The sequence below is a fragment of the Quercus suber genome, unplaced genomic scaffold, assembly GCF_002906115.3.
Source record: "Quercus suber isolate HL8 unplaced genomic scaffold, Cork oak 2.0 scaffold_91, whole genome shotgun sequence".
In the NCBI taxonomy this organism is placed as follows: Eukaryota; Viridiplantae; Streptophyta; class Magnoliopsida; order Fagales; family Fagaceae; genus Quercus; species Quercus suber.
Genome location: NW_027069556.1, coordinates 1150781 through 1170037, shown reverse-complemented (window position 1 = coordinate 1170037; position 19257 = coordinate 1150781). Strand labels below are relative to the sequence as shown.

Here is a 19257-nt window from a genome sequence, read left to right as displayed (position 1 = left end):
GTACAGTTAGTCCAGCCGTCTATAAAAGGTCATTCTTAAAATAAATTGATCTAAGCTAGTTTCTGGTTTTCGAATCACTTTTGTGGGGTCCATAAAATGGCATACCTAATTACCTATACTACGGCAACAGTGTGCTTCAGTATGTATGATATTAATATCCATTCCAAGCTTATGGGAGTGATAGCTCATATACATATTAATATCCATTCCAAGCTTCTGAAAACCTCATTTTCAAACAAGTGCTTGCATTTGATTCTTTGCAATGCGCTTCCCAACAACTCAATTATTTTCAAAGCTCCCTAATTGGATATTAAGAATCAGGGAATCATCATCTAATGGGAAATGGGAAGAAGTGTTTTCCCACTATAACCAAATGACAAAAGCTGGAATTCAACTAACAGACCCATCAGTTTTCCCTCCCATTCTCAAGGCATGTTCAAACCTCTCCTTTAGACATGGAAAGTCTATACATGGAAGCTTTGGTTAAACAAGGGTTTGAATTGTTCACTTCAATTGGTAACTCCACTATGGACTTCTATGAAATGTGGAGACTTGGGTTCTGCATTAGCTATTTTTAACTGCATGAACAAGGATTCAGTTTCTTGGAATATAATGATATATGGGTATCTTCAGAAAGGAGATTTACAAGAAGGGTTTCTACGGTTTATGAGTGCAAGGGCTGATGGGTTTGAGCCAAACACTTCCACCTTGGTGCTTGTAATACAGGCATGTCATAGTCTTAGAGCTGAACTTGAAGGACTGCAAGTACACGGTTACATTTTTCGAAGTGGGTTTTTGGCCATTCCTTCAGTTCAGAACTCTTCGCCGAGTTTGTATGCTGATTTTGACATGGTGAATGCACAGAAAATGTTTGATGAAATGTGTGAAAAAGATGTTATCTCTTGGAGTGTGATAATTAGTGGTTATGTGCAAAATGAGGAAGCTCAGGTTGGTTTGCAGGTGCACAGAGAGATGGCTTTTGAGGTTGGCATTGAGCCAGATGGTGTAACTATGGTGAGTCTCCTTAAAGCATGTGCTAGTTTAGGGGACTTGAGTATAGGAAGAATGGTTCACGGGTTAGTGATCAGTAGAGGTTTCGTTTTTGAAGTGTATATTGGGAATTCTTTAATTGATATGTATTCTAAGTGCTATGATGCCGAATCTGCCTTTAAAGCCTTCAATGAGATGTCTCAAAGGAACAATGTCACATGGAATTCTATATTATCTGGATTTGTCCTAAATAAGAAGCATTTGTAAGCTTTGTCATTGTTTTATTCGATGGTGAAGGAAGGAATTGAGGCAGATTAGGTGAGTCTAGTCAATATTCTTCAGACATGCAAGTTTTTTGTGCAGCCATTTCACTGCAAGTCAGTTCACTGTGTAATAATCTGGTGGGGATATGAATCAAATGAATTGGTGCTAAATTCTCTAATTGATGCTTATGGAAAATGCAATCTTATTGAGCTGGCATGGGAACTTTTTGATGGGATGGAGAGAAGAGATGTTGTTTCTTGGAGCACAATGATTGCGGGGTTCACCTATTGTGGCAAGCCAGATGAGGCAATAGCTGTTTTCCAAGAGATGATCTATGCACAAGAGAAGCTCAATGTGGTTACCATTATCAATCTTCTTGAGGCTTGTTCAGCTTCAGCTGAACTGAGAAGGTCAATGTGGGCTCATGGAATTTCAATTTACAGAGGCTTGGAAGCAGAAGTAGCAGTTGCAACTGCAATTGTTGAGATGCAATCAAAGTGTGGGGCAATAGAAGACTCAAGGAAAGCCTTTGAACAGATTTCTGATAAGAATGTTTTTTCATGGAGTGCCATGATTGCAGCATATGGCATGAATGGCTTTGCACATGAAGCCTTAACTTTGATTGCTGAAATGAAAAAACATGGAGTGGAGCCAAATGCTGTGACAGCATTTGACTTGAACAACATGTTTCTTGAAATCTTAAACCATCTTAGATCTACCCAATTACAAGTAAAGTGCGTTTTGTAAAAGGATTGGCCAATTACATCAATAATGTCCCTGACACACCAAAATAACATAATAAATAAAAATATCTCAACTCGTCGCCAACCAAAGAGATTGATCGGATTGGGCCTTCAATGGGTGGTGATGATGCTAAGATCGTTAGTTAATTAGGTTCATCTAGATAGGTCAGCATGGGCTTTGTCTTTGAACCTGCAAGTTTAAGAACAAAGTACTCTCTGAGTGGTCACTGGTGTAGTCCCGACCACAGAGTCTCCAATGATAAAGTCAGTGAATGAAATTGGCAGAGAAGGCTTGTGAAAGCTAGAGAGAATAATAAAAGTATTAGTATTTTTGTGTTTCCGTACCCTCTTTAGTTCTAAAATGCATGTGTGTATATATATATATATATATCCCTTTTTCTTCTAGCCGTTGTACCCTATTTATGGTGGCATAAGTTCCTTTCTGGTAATGCCTCTGAGCTCACATAATGTAGGCTTTGATGGGTCTCCCAACGGTCTTCTAGTTGATTCGTAACCTCCCGAGATATTGAATGCTCTTCTTTATGGCTTCTCTTTTACCGTCCATGCTAGGTCCGGGTGGATGATGGTACTTGATAAGTTCATCTAGACATTGGCATTTATTGGGCCTATCAACTACCCCCCCAGTTTTGTGGTCGTCCTTACGTGTAATGACGACCACAAGAAGATGGAAGGTTTTTTGTTTAGACGTGACCTTTGGGATTCCATTCCAATCACATTTAATGCGTTGTGGTGATGCCGTACGTGTTGTGGCCACGTGGAACCTTCTAACTAGTGGATGTTTTTGTTTGGTTCAAGGGGCTTTTGGTTTTCCCGCCGGTTTTCAATTTCCTAGGCTTGGTTTTTTTTTTTTTTTTTTTTGGAAAAACTCTTCGCTTTCTTCTCCACCTTCTCACTTCTTGCCATTTTCGCATCTTTTTCTAAGCTTCCTAATCTTTGGTGTCTCCTTTTTTCTAGGGCTTGAATTTCTGAGCTTTGGAGTTTTTGAGGTACGAAATTCTTTCCCTTTCCTTTTTCTTTTCTGTAGTGACATTATTTTGCCTTTTAGAAAACCTATTCCTCCTTTTCTTTAGTTTCCATGCTTGGAAGTTCTGAAATTAGGCAACTTTGTCCTTCTGTTTCTTTTCTTTTTGCGCGATTAGAGGCGTCTTTAGGTTCTTTCCATACTGATTGTCCTCCAATCGAAGGGTTAGTGTTTGGGGGCCGTCGTTTGGTTTTGGTGGTGGCCAATCTTCCTTTATTGTGCCAGTCTGTAAATTGGTTTAAGTAGTTAGTGGATAACCAAGGAGTCATGTCTGAGGTGAGGTCTAGTGAACTTGAGACCGGGTTGTCGTTTAGCGACGACCTTGTTAAGGTGGAGGTGGATACCGCTACTTCTGGCTAAGGGGAGGTTAGGGCTTTTCATGCCCTCGGGGAGGCATGTGCCCTGGACTCTGATACCCTTTCCAGGTTTAGAAATAGGTTCTAGTTCCTTGAGAGAGTTAGAATTCATCTTCCCCATAAAGAGGAAAGGGCTTGACATTTCTCGCCTGGGGAAGTGTGCTTTTTACAAAGCAGCTTTAAAGTGCAGTCTTAAGTTTCCCGTCCACCCCTTCATTATGAAGCTCCTGAACCATTTCAACATTGCTCTTGGGCAACTTATGTCGAACTCGTGAAGAATCATGATTAGTTGTATGGAAATATGGATGGTCGTCACTGAAGGCAAAATGATTAAGGTGGATGAATTCATATACTTGTACCGTTTAAAGGAGTCAAAGGAGTACGAGTACTGTGAATTTTTGCCTTGGGTCAAGAAGGCGAGGATCATTACTGATCTTCCATCGTCCTTCCGATACTAGAAATCGAGGTTCTTTTTCGTGTCTAGGGACGAATGGGAGACTCCTTCTGATAAGTTTTGGGGCGAAGTTCCTAGGTTGCTTCATCATTGGAGAGCCACGAGTCTAGGTGTGCCGTCTTTCCGCAAGTCCTTTTTCCTTCTTCTTCTTTCTTGGTTTGTTACTAACCTCTTTATTCGTTTGTGTAGTTAAAAAGTGTCCAAAGCTCAAGAGCATGTACAAAGAGCGCATCAAAGCTACCACTGAGTACACTAAGACGATTGACAATTTCAACAACTTGGTCAATCCTAGAACTTTGGCTTGTCACTACCTTGGTCTAGAGCCTTCCTCCTTTGTTCTGCGTGCCATTAAAATTGAAGAAAAAAGTAAGTGTTTGTTTGGTTCGCCCAATTTTTTTTTTTTTTAACAACAAATGTTCCTCTTTTGCAAAGATGATGACAAAGTTCAACCAAGAAATGTACGCCAAGATGAGGGCCTGGAAGATGAGCCCTTCTCAAACCTCAGGAATAGGGTGGTACGGGTGGTTGAGAAAAGTACTCCCGCCACCCCCGTTGTTTCTGTTCCTAAGGCCACGAGGGTCCCGTCTCTTGCTACCTCGGTAGAGTAAATCACCCCTCATCCGAAGAGGCAGCGTGCCGCAGACAAGGGCAAGGAGAAGGCGAACTCAAGTTCGTCGAGTTTTTGGGACAATGCTAGCTTGGCCTTGATGAGGGCGCAGGATGCTTTCACTGCCAAGGATCTTAAGGTGCTCTCGGGTATGCCCTCTAACGAGATCGTGGGTCGTCACGTCCACAAGCCCAACCAGGTGATGTACTTATGTCATTCATCTTTCCTTTTCTGATTTTACGCATGGATTTGAAGGTTTTATATAATCTCATTTTCAGGTGCTGGGGGAGACGATCCATATCATGTCGATGTACCTGAGCCACGAGGTGAAGGCAATGTCAGCGAGGTCCAAAGTGGAGGCTCTAGAGGTGGAGAATGCTAAGCTGAGGAGGGAGCTCATTTCTACCATGGATGAAGCTAACACTGCCAAGGAGAAGGCTAAGGCTTTGGCCGACAACTTGAGGGCTGAGAAGTAGTTGACCGTGGAGAAGGATGAACAACTCCAAGCTGCAAACTAGAGGGTCAAGACCATTGCTGCTAAGGTCGTTAAAGCTTTTCAACAAACTAAAGAGTACAACACTATTCTCTTCAATTGGTATTACAAAGGGTTTGAGCTTTTTCGGCAGTATCTCATCAAGCACCCTACTAGCGTGGACTTGGGGGGTCTCGACCTTGCGGAGGTGGACAAAGAGATGGAAACATACAAGGCTTCTCAGTTCGTGGCTGCTACTCCTGAAAGGAATGCCCTAGAGAACACTCCAGCTGGTGGTGATGAGGCTACTACTTAAAAAGGGATCTCTCCAGTTTATATATATATATATATATTATCTTCATTTTGGGGTGCCCAGTGTGTTTTTTGGGCTTTCATATTCTACTTTCAAGACAATGATTTTTGCCCAGTGTTTTTTTTTTTTTTGGGCTTTAATTGCTGATCACAGACAAGATATGTTTATGCTTATGGTTTATTTTCTTACCTTTAATTGTTCTCCCTCTATTTCTTATTATGGTCGTCACGTTGATACTCTGCATGTGACTTGCGTATTTGAGAGAATCCTTATCCGCGTATGCCATTCGTTCCTGACTTGTATCCATCTAAGGAATTTACATCTAGCTAAGGAATCTTATCACTTAGGCCTCATCAGTGATTTACATCCATCCAAGAGAATTTTATCACTTAACCATTTTTGTGTGATTTACATTCAATTAAGGAATCTTATCACTTAGGTCTCGTCAGTGATTTACATCCGTCTAAAAGAATTTTATCACTTAGCCATTTTTGTATGATTTACATTCAGTTAAGGAATTTTATCACTTAGGCTTTGTTAGTGGTTCATACTTGTATACAAGCCATTGGAATATTGGCTTAATAGTACTTTTATTGCTTTATTTCAAATGAAGGTGTTTATTCTAATCAATACAATGGTACTTTACATTTGTTGATGATATTTCTTCAAATGCTCGATGTTCCATGGCCGGGGTAACTTCTTCCCATCCATCATCTTCAAGTAATAGCTACCTTGTCTTGTGTAGTGGATGACCTTGTAGGGCCCTTCCTAGGTTGGTCCAAGCATCCCTTAGGTTGGATCCTTTGTTGCTGGCGTGATTCTGCGAAGAACGAGGTCTCCTATGCTAAGTCTTTTGATCTTCACCCTCTTGTTGTAGTAATCGGCAATCTTCTGCTGATATCTTGCCATCTTCTGGGATGTTCCATCTCTTACTTAGTCCAAGCAATCCAAGTTGACTCTCAATTGATCGTCGTTACTGTCTTCATTAAAGGCTTCTTTTCTCATGCTAAGGACTCCTACTTCGACTGAAATTACTGCCTCAATGCCATAAGTAAGCCTGAAGGGCATCTCTCCTATCGGGGTTCTCGTTGTAGTTCTGTATGCCCATAAGACATTAGGTAATTCCTCCGGCAATACGCCCTTTACCTCCTCCAGCAGAACCTTGATGATCTTCAGCAACGTTCGGTTCATCACTTCTGTCTGTACATTGGCTTGTGGATGTCCCGAAGATAAAAATTGGTTCTTGATCCCTAATCCCGAGTAAAAGTTCCTAAAGTCTTAGTTGTCAAACTGTCATCTATTATCTGATATGATCGTCCGTGGTATCCCGAATCTACAAACTATATTTTTCCATATGAAATTCTGGATCTTTGCCTCCATGATAGTTGACAATGCTTCTGCTTCAACCCATTTCATAAAGTAGTCAATTGCGATGAATAGGAATTTTACTTGTCTATTACCTTAGGGTAGTTAGCCCACAATGTCAATCTCCCATTGGGCAACTGGCCACGAGGAGGTTATGGGCGTCAACTTCTCTCTTGGGATGCATTGAACATTCCCAAACCTCTAACACTTGTCGCATCGTTCAACAAACTCCTTTGCGTCTTTCTGCATAGAGGCCAGAAATAACATGTTCTGATGATCTTACTTACTAGGGATCTTAGGCCTGTGTGGTCTCCGCATATTCCTTCGCGAATCTCGTCCAGTATGTACTTAGCTTCGCTTTCTTCAATACACTTTAGGTAAGGCATAGAAAACTCCCTTTTGTACAGGGCGTCATTCAAGATGGTGAATCTGGATGCTCTCTTCCTGACTTTCCTGGCCTCATCGACGTCTTTCGAAAGTCGTCCTTCTTGGAGGAAAGACAGGATTGGGGTCATCCAGCTATTTTCACTTTGAACTGCGAAAGTGTGAAATTCTTCAATGTTGGGATGCTTCTGGACTTCCATTTTCAAGTCTATGACAGTCGACCCTGCTTCTGACGATACCAGCTTTGCTATCTCGTCTGCTTCTATATTCTGGCTCTTAGGGACCTATACGAACTCTACCTGATTAAAGTCTTAGGCAAGATGCTTCGTCAGTCTGAGGTATTTCTGCATCCTGTCCTCCTTTGCCTTGTATTCTTCTTTTATTTGCCCCACAACCAGCCTAGAATCACTCTGGTAGAGCAGATTTTTGGCTCCCAACGCCTTTTTGACCCTTAATCCCGTTAGTACTACTTCGTATTCTGCCTCATTGTTGGTGGCGGGAAGCTGAAGTCGAACTCCATATTTGAGCGTATCTTCTTCAGGAGTAATGATGATAACCCCTACTCCGCCTCTTTTTTGGGCTGACGAACTGTCAACCTGGATCATCCATCTCTCCGCCTCGTCCTGTGCTCCTTCTTCATCAGGGGTCGTGAACTTGGCGATAAAGTTGGCTAACGCTTATGCCTTGATCGCTGTTCTGAGGTGGTACTCTACGTTAAATTGGCTAAGTTCGATTTCCCATTGCACCATTCTTCCTGCAGCTTCGGGCTTGTTCATCGACTTCCTTATAGGATGATCCATCATTACCAGAATAGGATTCACCTGGAAGTAATGGTGCAGCTTACAAGAGGCTACAATCAAAGCAAATGCAATCTTCTTGATCCGTGGGTATTTTGCCTCAGCTTCTTGGAATGCTTGACCAACATAGTAGACCATGAGTTATGTTCCATTTTCTTCTCAAATCAAGGCCGCACTCATAGCTATAGCTGACACTGCTAAATACAAATACAGGTTTTCTCATTCTTTTAACGGGCTCAGGAGTGGTGGATTGCTCAGGTAGTGTTTCAATTCATGGAAGGCCTCATCACACTCCTCCGTCCAGGTGAAAGCTTGTTTTAGAGTTTTAAAGAAGGGTAAGCATTTGTCTGTTTCTTTAGAGACGAACCTGTTGAGTGCTATTATCCTCCCTGTTAGTTTTTAAACTTCTTTTACCGTCCTTGGCGATGTCATCTCCAATATGGCTCGCACCTTTTTTGGGTTAACTTCTATCCTCCTCTAGGACATCATAAACCCTAGAAACTTCCCAGATGCAACCCCAAAGGTGCACTTGCTGGGATTCAGCTTCATCTGATATTGTCTGAGGGTAGTAAAGGTCTCCTCAAGGTCGTCCAAGTGTGTAGATTCTTCTTGCTCTTGACGAGCATGTCATCCACGTATACCTCCATGTTTCTTCCGATCTACTTACTGAACATTTTGTTGACTAACCTCTGGTAGGTCGCTCTTGCATTTTTCAGTTCGAAAGGCATTACCTTGTAATAGTAAAGTCCTTGGCTGGTGATAAAGGCAGTCTTCTTCTAGTCTTCTTCTGACATCTTGATCTGGTTGTATCCCGAGAATACTGTTAAGACATATGTGATTCATGTTAGGAACACATGTCATTATAAGAATTGGCAAATTTTTTGACAAAACGCATTTCACTTGTAATTTGGTAGATCTAGGATGTGTTTAATACTTAAAAGAATAAGGTTTCAAGTTCAAGTGTTAAAGCCATGCAAGTTTGTCCAAGAATCAAGTAAAGAAGTGTTGGATTTTAAAGCTCGACAGCTAGTATCTATTGAGGGTTAAAAATCTATTTTAACCCGAGGCTCAATAGCTTCTCGATAGATAGGGTATCTATCGAGGTTTATGATTTCACTCCAATCCATGAATAGATGTTTAGGACTTCTTTTCTCACAACTCTAAACATATATAAGGATTGTTTTAAGAGCTATCGCAGATGGATGCAGCTTAATGCAAAAGTTTTTCACAAGCATATTGTGAACCGGAGACATATGCCCTAGTTCATCTTTCTATTCAAGCAGCTGCTATGTTTGTACACCATAGGTTTTGTGCCCAAGGAGCTTTGTGATCTTCATCGTGTGATGAACTGAAGAACTTTGCAACCAACATCCTTCTCAAGTTGGTGATTAAGTCGCGTACTATGATCCACACAACTATTGGTTAGTCACGTACTAGGAGCCGTGCAATAAAAGGAAAGATTGTCAGCACAGAACAAGTCCAATTGGATATTAGGGTAAGGGTTTAACTGTAAGTTGGTATAAGGTACTGAGATTCTTTTACTTGTAACCGCTTATTATGATAATAGTAGATTCTCAAGAGTGGTGACCTTAAAATCATCCAGTGAGGTTTTTGCCATGTAGGTTTTTCCCATTCGTAAACAAATCACCGTGTCCATTTATTTTCAGCTGCTTATTTAGTTATTTGGTGATTTGTTTATGCTGCCACACATATTGTATGTTAATCTGATTAATTAATCAATTTGGCTAATTAATTGGTTAATTCATCACAATGGGTCAATACATTCTTGGCCTATCAGATGCGTCCATGAAGGTGAGGAGCTTGTGTCCTGCTGTGAAATCCATAAGTTGATCTATTCTTGGCAGGAAGAAACTGCCTTTCGGGCAGGCCTTATTCAGGTCTATGAAGTCTACACACATTCTCCATTTTCCATTTACTTTCTTCACAAGGACGACATTGGCCAGCCAATCTAGATAGTAGACCTCACGAATAAAGTTTGTTGCCAGTAATTTGTTAATCTCGTCCATGATTGCTTTGTTTAGTTCAGGGACAAATACTCGCCACTTTTGCTGGATGGGCTTCCTCTCCGGATCTACATTCAGGCAGTGTCAGATGACCTCAGCTACTATACCTGGCATATCCTTGTGACTCCATGCAAAAATGGCCAAATTGCCTTTAAGGAATTGGACTAGCCTTCTCTTCATATGATCACTCAAAGGCTTCCCTATCTACGTGGACTTTGTTGGCTCTCCGTCTTCCAATTCCATAGTTTCTAGGACTTCCACTTTCTCTTCTTCCTTTTCATCAATCATCCATGTATGGTTCTCCTTTGCGGCTAACACCGCTTGGTAACATTCCTTGGCTATCACTTGATCTCCCTTTACTTCGACCACGTTGTTCTCTGTTGGAAATTTTACCTTCAGGCAGTAGGTGGACGTTACTGCCTTCCAACAGTTGAGTGTGGGCCTTCTAATTACCACGTTATACGAGGAAGGACAGTCTACTACCAGGAAGTCGAGCTGACGAGTTAATTGTTGAGGGTAAGACCTTACCATGACCGTCAATGCCACTATACCTTTGGGGTACATCCAATCTCCACTGAAGTTGACGAGTGGGGATTCAAAAGGCCGTAACCTTTCGGGGTCTACCTTTAGCTGTTGGAAGGCGGAGAGGTAGATAATGTCTGCAGACCTACCATTGTCTATGAGGATTCTCCAAGGATTAAATCCTTCTATCATGAGCATGATAACCAAAAGGTCATCATGTGGCTGCTTCACACCTCTTGTATCTTCTTCTAAATATAGGATGTCCTTATCTGTCCTTCTCTGCTTAAGGGGTGGTATCCTGTGGACACTGTTTACCAGCCTCTGTTGTGACATCTTGAAGGATTTAAAAGATCCATATTTGGATGGTCCTCTTGTGATCATTTTTATTTCTCCTATTACGCTCTGTGGATAGTTGAACATGTTGTTTTAGTCCCTGGGAATAGCTTCATGCTTCTCCTTGTTATCACTTTTAGATCTGCTAGACTCTCCCTTCTTCATGAACTTCTGCAGCTTCCCCTTCCAGATGAGTTCTTTTATATGCTCCTTTAGGTTTTTGCAATCTTCAGTGTAATGGACGTGGTCTTTATGGAAATGACAGTATTTCTTCTTGTCACACACATTAAGTGATGAGTGTAGCGGCCTTGGTCACTTAAGGTAGTATTTATCCTTAATCTGCGTCAAAATTTTGTCAATAGGCATAATTAAAGGAGTAAATTTTATCCCTCGAGGATTTTTATCGTCCTTCCGCTTACTTTCGTCCGTACCCTGACGGTTTCCCCTTTCTCTTTTACGTCCCTTACGGTTTTCTCCCTTTCCTTCCCTCTCTCTAGGCTTCTCCTTATGCCCTAATGCTACTAGGGTGTCTTTGGCATTCATGTACTTCTAAACTTTCAACAGCATTTTCGCCATCGTCTGGGGAGGGCTTTTCGCGAGTGTGACCACGAATTCTCTAGACTTCAATCCAGCTTTGAAGGTCGTTAACTGCACTTTGTCATCTACCTCGTCTATCTCCAAGGTTTCTCTAGTGAAGCGCTTCACATATGACCTCAGGGTTTCCTTCTCCCCTTGCCTGATGGTGAGCAGATGGTCTGTTGGCCTTTTTAGGCATTGTCCACCAATAAAATGGCGTACAAAAGAATTGCCCAATTGCTCGAAGCTGTCAATGGATGATGTTAGTAGCTTACTGAACCACATTCGCATTGCTCCCTTAAGATTGGTGGGGAAGGAACGACATAGTATCTTGTCAAGGGGCTGTTGAAGACCCAGAGTTGTCTTGAATGTGTTGAAGTGGTCCAGCGGATCTTTCAAACCGACGAATGATTCAAGTTGCTGGAGACAAAACTTTGAAGGCATTGGGCATTCCAGGACCCTCATTATAAAAGGCGAGTCCATCCTCCTCACCATCCCGTCTAAATTTTGATTTGTTCTCTCCCTTATCGCACTTCTTAGCTCATCCATCTCCTATCTTATTTCCCTAAGGAGGTCTAAGTTCACTCCCTCAAGGGTATTTGGTCGTCGATGGTCGTTCCTTTTATGGCTGTCTTCATCGTCGTCCCAGTTGGTCCCAGAGCGATTATCTTCCTACTAAAGCTGCAATCTCATCTCTGGGTTCTGCCTTGTAAGTTCCTCTACGCTGGCTGTGAGTGTCTACATTTGCAGGGCTAGTGCTGCAAAATCTTGGGGCGTGCTGGACTCCATTTGGACCTTAGAGTTGAACAAAAACTACACTTTCGAATCTAAGTACGAAATTGTCATCCCCATAAATGGCACCAAACTGATGACGCTGAGATCGTCAACTAATTAAGTTTGTCCAGATAGTTCAGCACGGGCTTCTTCTTTGTACCCGCAGGTTAAGAACAGAGTCCTCTCTAAATGGTCATCGGTGTGGTGTCGACCACAGAGTCTCCGATGATAAGGTCAATGAATGAAATTGGCAGAGAGGGCTTGTAAGAGCTAGAAAGAATAATAAAAGTATCAGTATTTTTGTGTGTCCATACCTTCTTTAGTTCTGAAATGCATGTGTGTATATATATATATATCCCTTTTTCTTCTAGTCGTTGTACCATATTTATGGTGGCATAAGTGCCTCTCTGGTAACGCCTCTGGGCTCACTTAATGTGGGCTTTAATGGATCTCCCAACGGTCTTCTGACTGATTCGTAACCTCCGGAGATATTGAATGCTCTTCTTTATGGCTTCTCTTCCATCGTCCATGCTGGGTTTAGGTGGACGATGGTACTTGATGGGTTCGTCTGGACATTGGCATTTATTGGGCCTATCAGGTGGTATTCTATTTGGTCCACATCATAAAGGCAAAAATTGGCTAAAAAAATCAATGAGATTTCGCTAGAATTGATAAGGTCTTGCCAGATTTGGCAAATCTGACTGGAAAACTCTTGTTCAATAGTTTGGTTTGGGTTTTTTAGGTTTTGGGGGAAGAGATCCGCAACTAGCTCCTCGGAGTAGTCAGGCCAACCGGTGGTTGGCTCGGGTTTGGTCGGTTTTTCGGGTAGGCCTGTTCAAGAATTCACCAGCGCTGACAAAACCGCTCGAAACCGCACCGATCCGACCGCTGAAAGCTCCACTGAAGGTTCTCGGCACGATGATCGGTAGGGTTTTTCTGTTACCGAAGTCGATCGGTGCGGTGGTAAGCAGCAAGATCTGCAAACCGAAGAAAAACCGAACCGAACCGATATATATATATATATATATTTAACTTATACTTCATCAGTTTTAAAATAAAAGAAATTGAGAGGGAGAGGGAGAGATTTCCAATGGCATGAAATTGAGAGAACAGAGTAGCAAGGAAGAAGAAGGAAAAATATGAACGACGCCATTTCATTTAATTTTTTTTTTTTAATCTGATTCAAAACGACACCGTTTTGGGACCATTTTAAAAATTTTCTATCAGGTTCAAAACGGCGTCGTTTTAGTGTCAGAATTAAAAAAAAAAAAAAAAAAAAAAGGGATGGCGTTTTCGAAATAGTCAATTCACCCGAGGACCTTTCCGGTAACCTAGGCGACCTCAACTTGTCCGAAGCAAATATCTTGTCAAAAGGGATTTCTTCTCAAGCCGAGATGGGTTTCAAGAAGAAACCTCAAACCAGTCTGTTCGACCTGATCGAGGGCCAGCCAGGGAAGGATATGCCGGGGAAGCAGTAATCCAAGCTTCCTCCACCTCCACCCAAGCTTCCTCCTCCCCCACTTAAGTCTTTACCTACGCAGACTAGGCCTATTCAAGAATTCACCAGTGCCGACAAAACCACCCGAAACCGCGCCGATCCGACCGCTAAAAGCTCCATCGAAGGTTCCCGGCGCGATGATCGGTAGGCTTTTTCCGGTACCAAAGTCGGCCGGTGTGGTGGTCGGCAGCAAGATCTGCAAATCGAAGAAAAACCGAACCGAACCGATATATATATATATATATATTTAACTTATACTTCATCAGTTTTAAAATAAAAGAAATTGAGAGGGAGAGGGAGAGATTTCCAGTGGCGTGAAACTGAGAGAACAGAGTAGTAAGGAAGAAGAAGGAAAAATTTGAACGATGCCGTTTCATTTAATTTTTTTTTTTTAATCTGATTCAAAACGACGCCGTTTTAGGACCATTTTAAAAAATTTCTATCAGGTTCAAAGCGGCGTCGTTTTAGTGTCAGAATTTTAAAAAAAAAAAAAAAAGAAAAAGAAAAAAGGAACGCCAGGAACAAATAACGATGAACAGTCTGACTTTGAGTAGTGTTGTCTTGTCTAAGTAACTTAGTGTCTCCCACTTGCAATTTTTTGAAAAAAAATATATTAAAAAAATAAAAAATAAATAAAAAAAAAGATGTGGCCTGTGGCCGGATGATTATTGTGTAAGTGTAACAGTCAGTTTTTTGAAAAGAAAAAATTAAAAAATAAAAATAATTAAATAAACAGCCGTATGTTACATGGTTAGTGTGTTACAATCAGTTTTTTGAAAAAAAAAAAATATGCCTGTCACTGTTTGAGTGACTGATAGACTTAGTCACTGTACAAGATATTTTTTTTATTTTTGATCTCAGCCACACACGTCTCTTCTCCACCTACTAAGTTGCTCTCATTTCTCCTCCTTAGTCTTTACTTTCTTCTCTTCTCAAGTCTCCCAATCACATGCCTCTCAGAGTCTTAGATAGAACTCAGTCATTACTTCTCTTCCAAACCCTAATCCTACCGAAGAACAAATAGTTTTTCCCTCTCAATCTCAAGCTCTCACTCTTACCTAACCATTTTTCTCTTCTTTTTTTGCTCTCAGACTCTCAGTCAGCCACATAATGTTTCTTCCAAACCCTAATCCCACCGAAAAATTAGTAGTATTTCCCTCTCAATCTCAGATTTTTAGGCTCCCAACAACCATTTTTCTCTTCTCTTTTGCACTCAGGCACATAATTTTTTTTCCATATCCTAATCTCGCCGAACAAACAGTAATTTTTCCCTCTCAAATTCTCAAGCTTAGACTCTGACCTAACCATCCTCTATTTAAGAACACAAGCTCTCAATCTCATTGTCAAGACTCATCTCTGATTCTCAGTCTCACTCTCTCACAAAGAAGACTTTCCTCTCAAGGTCTTACGACATTCCTAATGCCTAAGACAGTCAATCTCCTTTTCATCTTTGTTCTCCACTGTGGCTCTGCTCCTATGCAGTTCTGCCTTTGGTAACCCTAACCCCTACTTTGTTTTAGTTTTATTTTATGGTCACTAAATGTTTCTTGTTGATTCTAATTTTTTTTTTGGGTTATTTTCTTGTAATTTCAGGGGTGATTTAAAAGATTCAGCTTCAGCCTAGTAAAGGAATAAATCTCGAAGGCTTGGGTATTTTCTCATACTATTTATATTTGTTTTGAGTTCACAATTTTTATTTTTTTTCTTCTGTGTTTGATTATCTTTTAAGGATTATTTTTTTATTTTGTTTTCAATTCACCATGTTGTGTCAAACTTTCATGTTTGTGTTTGGTTTTGCTTGTAGTTTTAGTGTTTTTTTTCTAAAGGTTCACTCAGGTTGTTTGCTGTTTGGTTTTGTTTCTATGGTTCAAAGACTGTAAATTTATTTTTTGATCATCCTATTGATTGATTATACTTTTTGATTTTAGTTTATTATATCATGCTAATATGTTGTGATTTTAGTTGATTATCTTGTTGTGATTTTAGCACTGAGAAAGCTGCTTGTATAGTTTTTGATTACTAATATTTTATTGAAATTAGCATATGAGTATGACTGCGTGTTAAAGTTAAAGGTTGCTTACACAATTTATTTGTTGTTGATTCCTTAATTACTATGTATATGTGATTGTTATTTATATGGATGTAATTAGATCATGGCTGCTTGTGCTTCTTCTTCCATCCCCTCTACTGAGCCTACTCCTAGTTCATGTGCTGAGGCTAATCAACCAAATACACAATCTCCCATTCCACCATCAGGTGCTACACCCCCTCAAACAAAAACAGAAACTCAACAAGCTACTATTAATGGTGGTAAAGAGCCTTCTAAGATATGGGACCATTTTTCTAGAATAGAGGGATGTGACCCCCTTTACCCTAAGTCCCATTGCAACTATTGTAAAAAGTGTTATAATTGTCACCCAAATAGAAATGGAACCTCTGCCATGTGATCTCATATAAAATTTGGTTGTAAGAAGTACCCCTATAGGCGTGATAAAGGCCAAACCACTTTGACTTACCAAAGTAAAAATTTTTTTTTTTTTTTTTTTTGGGGAGGGAGAGGGTGGCAATGAGCTGGTTTTGAGGAAGTTTAGTGTGGAAAGACTAAGGATGGCCTTGGCTAGGATGATAATTGTTGATGAACTACCTTTTAGGTTTGTTAAGCATGGCGGATTCATTGATTTTATGTCTGAGGTAGAGCCTAGGTTTGAAGTTCCCTCTCGGGTTACTGTTACAAGGGATTGTCTTAGACTTTACATTAGGGAGAAGGAGAGTTTGAGAAAGGTTTTAATGACTGGTCAAAGGGTGTGTTTGACAACTGATATTTGGACTTCAATCCAAAACCTTAATTGTCTTTGTTTGACTGCACATTATATTGATGTTGATTGGGTTTATCATAAAAAGATTTTGAATTTCTGCCTAGTTCCTGATCATAAGGGTGAGACTATTGGTAGGGTGGTTGAGTCTTGTTTGCTTCAATGGGGGATTGATCATATTTTTACAATTACTGTTGATAATGCAAGTTCAAATGATGTGGCCATAGAATATCTTAGGAGGAAAACAAAGGATAGGGTGGGTTGCCTCTTGGGTTGTGAGTTTCTTCATATGCGTTGTTGTGCTCATATTTTGAATTTAATTGTGCAAGATAGGCTAAAGGAATTTAATGAGTCAATTGTTAGGATTCGTAATGTAGTGAGGTATGTGAAATCCTCTCCTAATAGATTTGAGAAGTTTAAGGCATGTGTTGAAAAAGAAAAAATTCAAAGCAAAAGTTTATTGTGCCTTGATGTGTCTACTAGGTGGAATTCAACTTACTTGATGTTAGATAGTACACTAAAGTTTGTGGCTGCATTTGAAAGGATAGAGGAAGATGATGGGCATTTCCTTCGTTATTTTGAGGATCCATCTAGTGGCCCCCCTTGATTTTTAGATTGGGAAAATGTTAGAATTTTTACAAAGTTTCTTGGTATGTTTTATGAGGCAACTTTAAGATTTTCTGGTTCCTTGTTTGTGACAACTAATGTGTATTTCCATGAGCTTGTTAGTCTTCAAGACCAGTTAAATCAATTGTGTAATGGTAGGGGTGATCCTTTGTTAAAAGGTATGGCACAAAGAATGAAATTGAAGTATGATAAGTATTGGAGAAGTGTTCATAGGATAAATCTGATGTTGTTTGTGGCTGTTATGGTTGATCCTAGATATAAATTGAAATATGTGAGGTTTTGGTTTAAGCAATGGTATGACGAGGAGAAGGCTGATGAGTTAGGATTGAGAGTTAGGAAAGTTTTGAATAGATTGTACAATCACTATAGTGGAGCAATGGGGACCCCATATGGTGCTAGTACTAGTGGGACTAGTGAGTTTGGTAGTAGTGATGTTGCTGCCATGTCCTCCATGCTAAGTAGTTTTGGTAGTGCAGAAGAGAGGATGAAGAGGTATAATAATACTTACAAATAGCACTTAGCAGATAAGGATAGTGTAGAATGCAAATTTGAATTGGATCAATACTTGTTAGAAGCAAGTGTAGATCCGGAGACGAAAGGCTTTGATATTCTTGATTGGTGGAGGGTGAATTCTTCAAAATATAGGATCCTTTCTCAACTTGCGCGTGATGTTTTGGCAATTCCTGTCTCTACTGTTGCATCAGAATCTGCATTTAGCACAGGGGGTTTGTCCTAGATCCTTTCCGTAGCTCGTTGTCTCCCAATACTGTTGAAGCTTTGATTTGTACACAAAATTGGTTGAGGTCCAAGAATTCAACTGAACCAATTAACCTTCGAGAGGCAATGGATGAAGTGGAAAACTATGAACTTGAATCGGGTAATGTGTTTATGTTCTTTTCTAATTTTTTTTTTCTGCTTTTGTTATTTATAAATTCTCTTGTATTTATTTATTTATTTATTTGTGAGTTATTATTTATATACAATTTGTTTTGTTTTTTTTTTCCCCTTTTAGAGCTTGCACCAAAACCCACTGTGGATACAGATTTTGTACTAGACTGATTTGGAAGGTGGGCTATTTTTTGGACTTAGGTACCTAAGGTAACTTAAAAATTTTATGTAATTTGCTTATGTTTGTTGGCTGTTGTTTGTAATTGTGTTAATTGTCATGTATTGCTTTCTACTTTCTACTTATCATTATTTTTGGGGATTGGCATTGTAGGGATGGAGTTTTTTGTAAATGATGACTTGGAGTTGGAGTTGTTGGCTGGCTGATTGCAGAACTTTTTTTGTAGTTGAATTGCTGACTTAATCATGGAGATGACCAAATTAGGAGTGTTTGGGTGCTTGGGTTGCTGCTGGCTTGGTGCTTCTTTGCTCTCTGCTTTATTTTTGTTTATTAGATGCACATATGACAACACAAGCACTGAATGAACACACTATTAGTCTTAGTAGACTAGACTACCTCCATTTTTTGTGAAAAATATGTAGTTGTGTAGTGTACCAATTGTATATTTTGGTCCAACATCCATTATGTATATTTGTACAGTGCTTCTCAAGCATTACTTGACTATTTTGTAGTGCTGCACTACTACTCCTCTTTGCAGCTGTGCTACTACTTATATTTGTAATTTGATGTGATTACTATAATAGAAATATTAATGTTAATGTTGCTACCAGGTTGGAATTCTCTTGTTATGGTTGATGAGACTTGATATTTTATAATTGTGTGTTTGATTTGGAATTTTGTGACAAGTTTAGATTTATTAATATGTGTTAATGTATTTAATAAATACATGTTTAATTTGACAGGTTGAATTTAAGTTGTATTATAGTTGAGTTTTGATATTTTATAATTGTATATTTGTTTTGGAATGTTAGGAGTTTGGTGAGATATTTGGAGTTTTCTTGTGGTTGAAACTTGAGAAAGAAAGGATTAGTTAAAAAGAAGTCAGTTAAAAAGAAGTTATGGGCTCAAAATGCTTTTTTTTAAAGGCTTAAAAGCCTAAAGCTTAGAACAGAAATTTTTTAAAATCCAGCACATAAAACCGAACGAACCGCACCAAACCGCTAAAATTAACCGCACTTTGTGTAGACCGGTTTTTATCTTCCGAAAAGTGAGGTGCAGTTAAGCATAGGGTGAAACTGCACCCTATAGGTGTGGTGCAAAAAAACCTCTCCAAAACCGACCGAACCGAACTGTGTACACCCCTAAAGCCAACATGGCCCGAAACATGCAGCAGACAAAGAGGAGACACTAGCAGGAGGTGTCCCACAGAATGCAGAACAACATTTCATCACCATGG

General features: G+C 40.0%; 2 long non-coding RNA genes and 1 pseudogene across 2 annotated transcripts; all 3 read left to right on the top strand.

Annotated features, from left to right (window-relative positions):
• Positions 1–223: 223 nt before the first annotated feature.
• Positions 224–2001, top strand: LOC112004886 (pentatricopeptide repeat-containing protein At2g17210-like; annotated as a pseudogene).
• Positions 2002–14922: 12921 nt separating this feature from the next.
• Positions 14923–15773, top strand: LOC136067925 (uncharacterized). The gene is made up of 3 exons (XR_010629335.1): positions 14923–15007; positions 15108–15164; positions 15665–15773. It is a non-coding gene; the product is annotated as an uncharacterized LOC136067925 (long non-coding RNA).
• A 294-nt stretch (positions 15774–16067) lies between these two features.
• On the top strand, positions 16068–18625 carry LOC136067924 (uncharacterized). Its single transcript, XR_010629334.1, has 3 exons — positions 16068–17831; positions 17967–18052; positions 18174–18625. It is a non-coding gene; the product is annotated as an uncharacterized LOC136067924 (long non-coding RNA).
• The last annotated feature ends 632 nt before the right edge of the window (positions 18626–19257 follow it).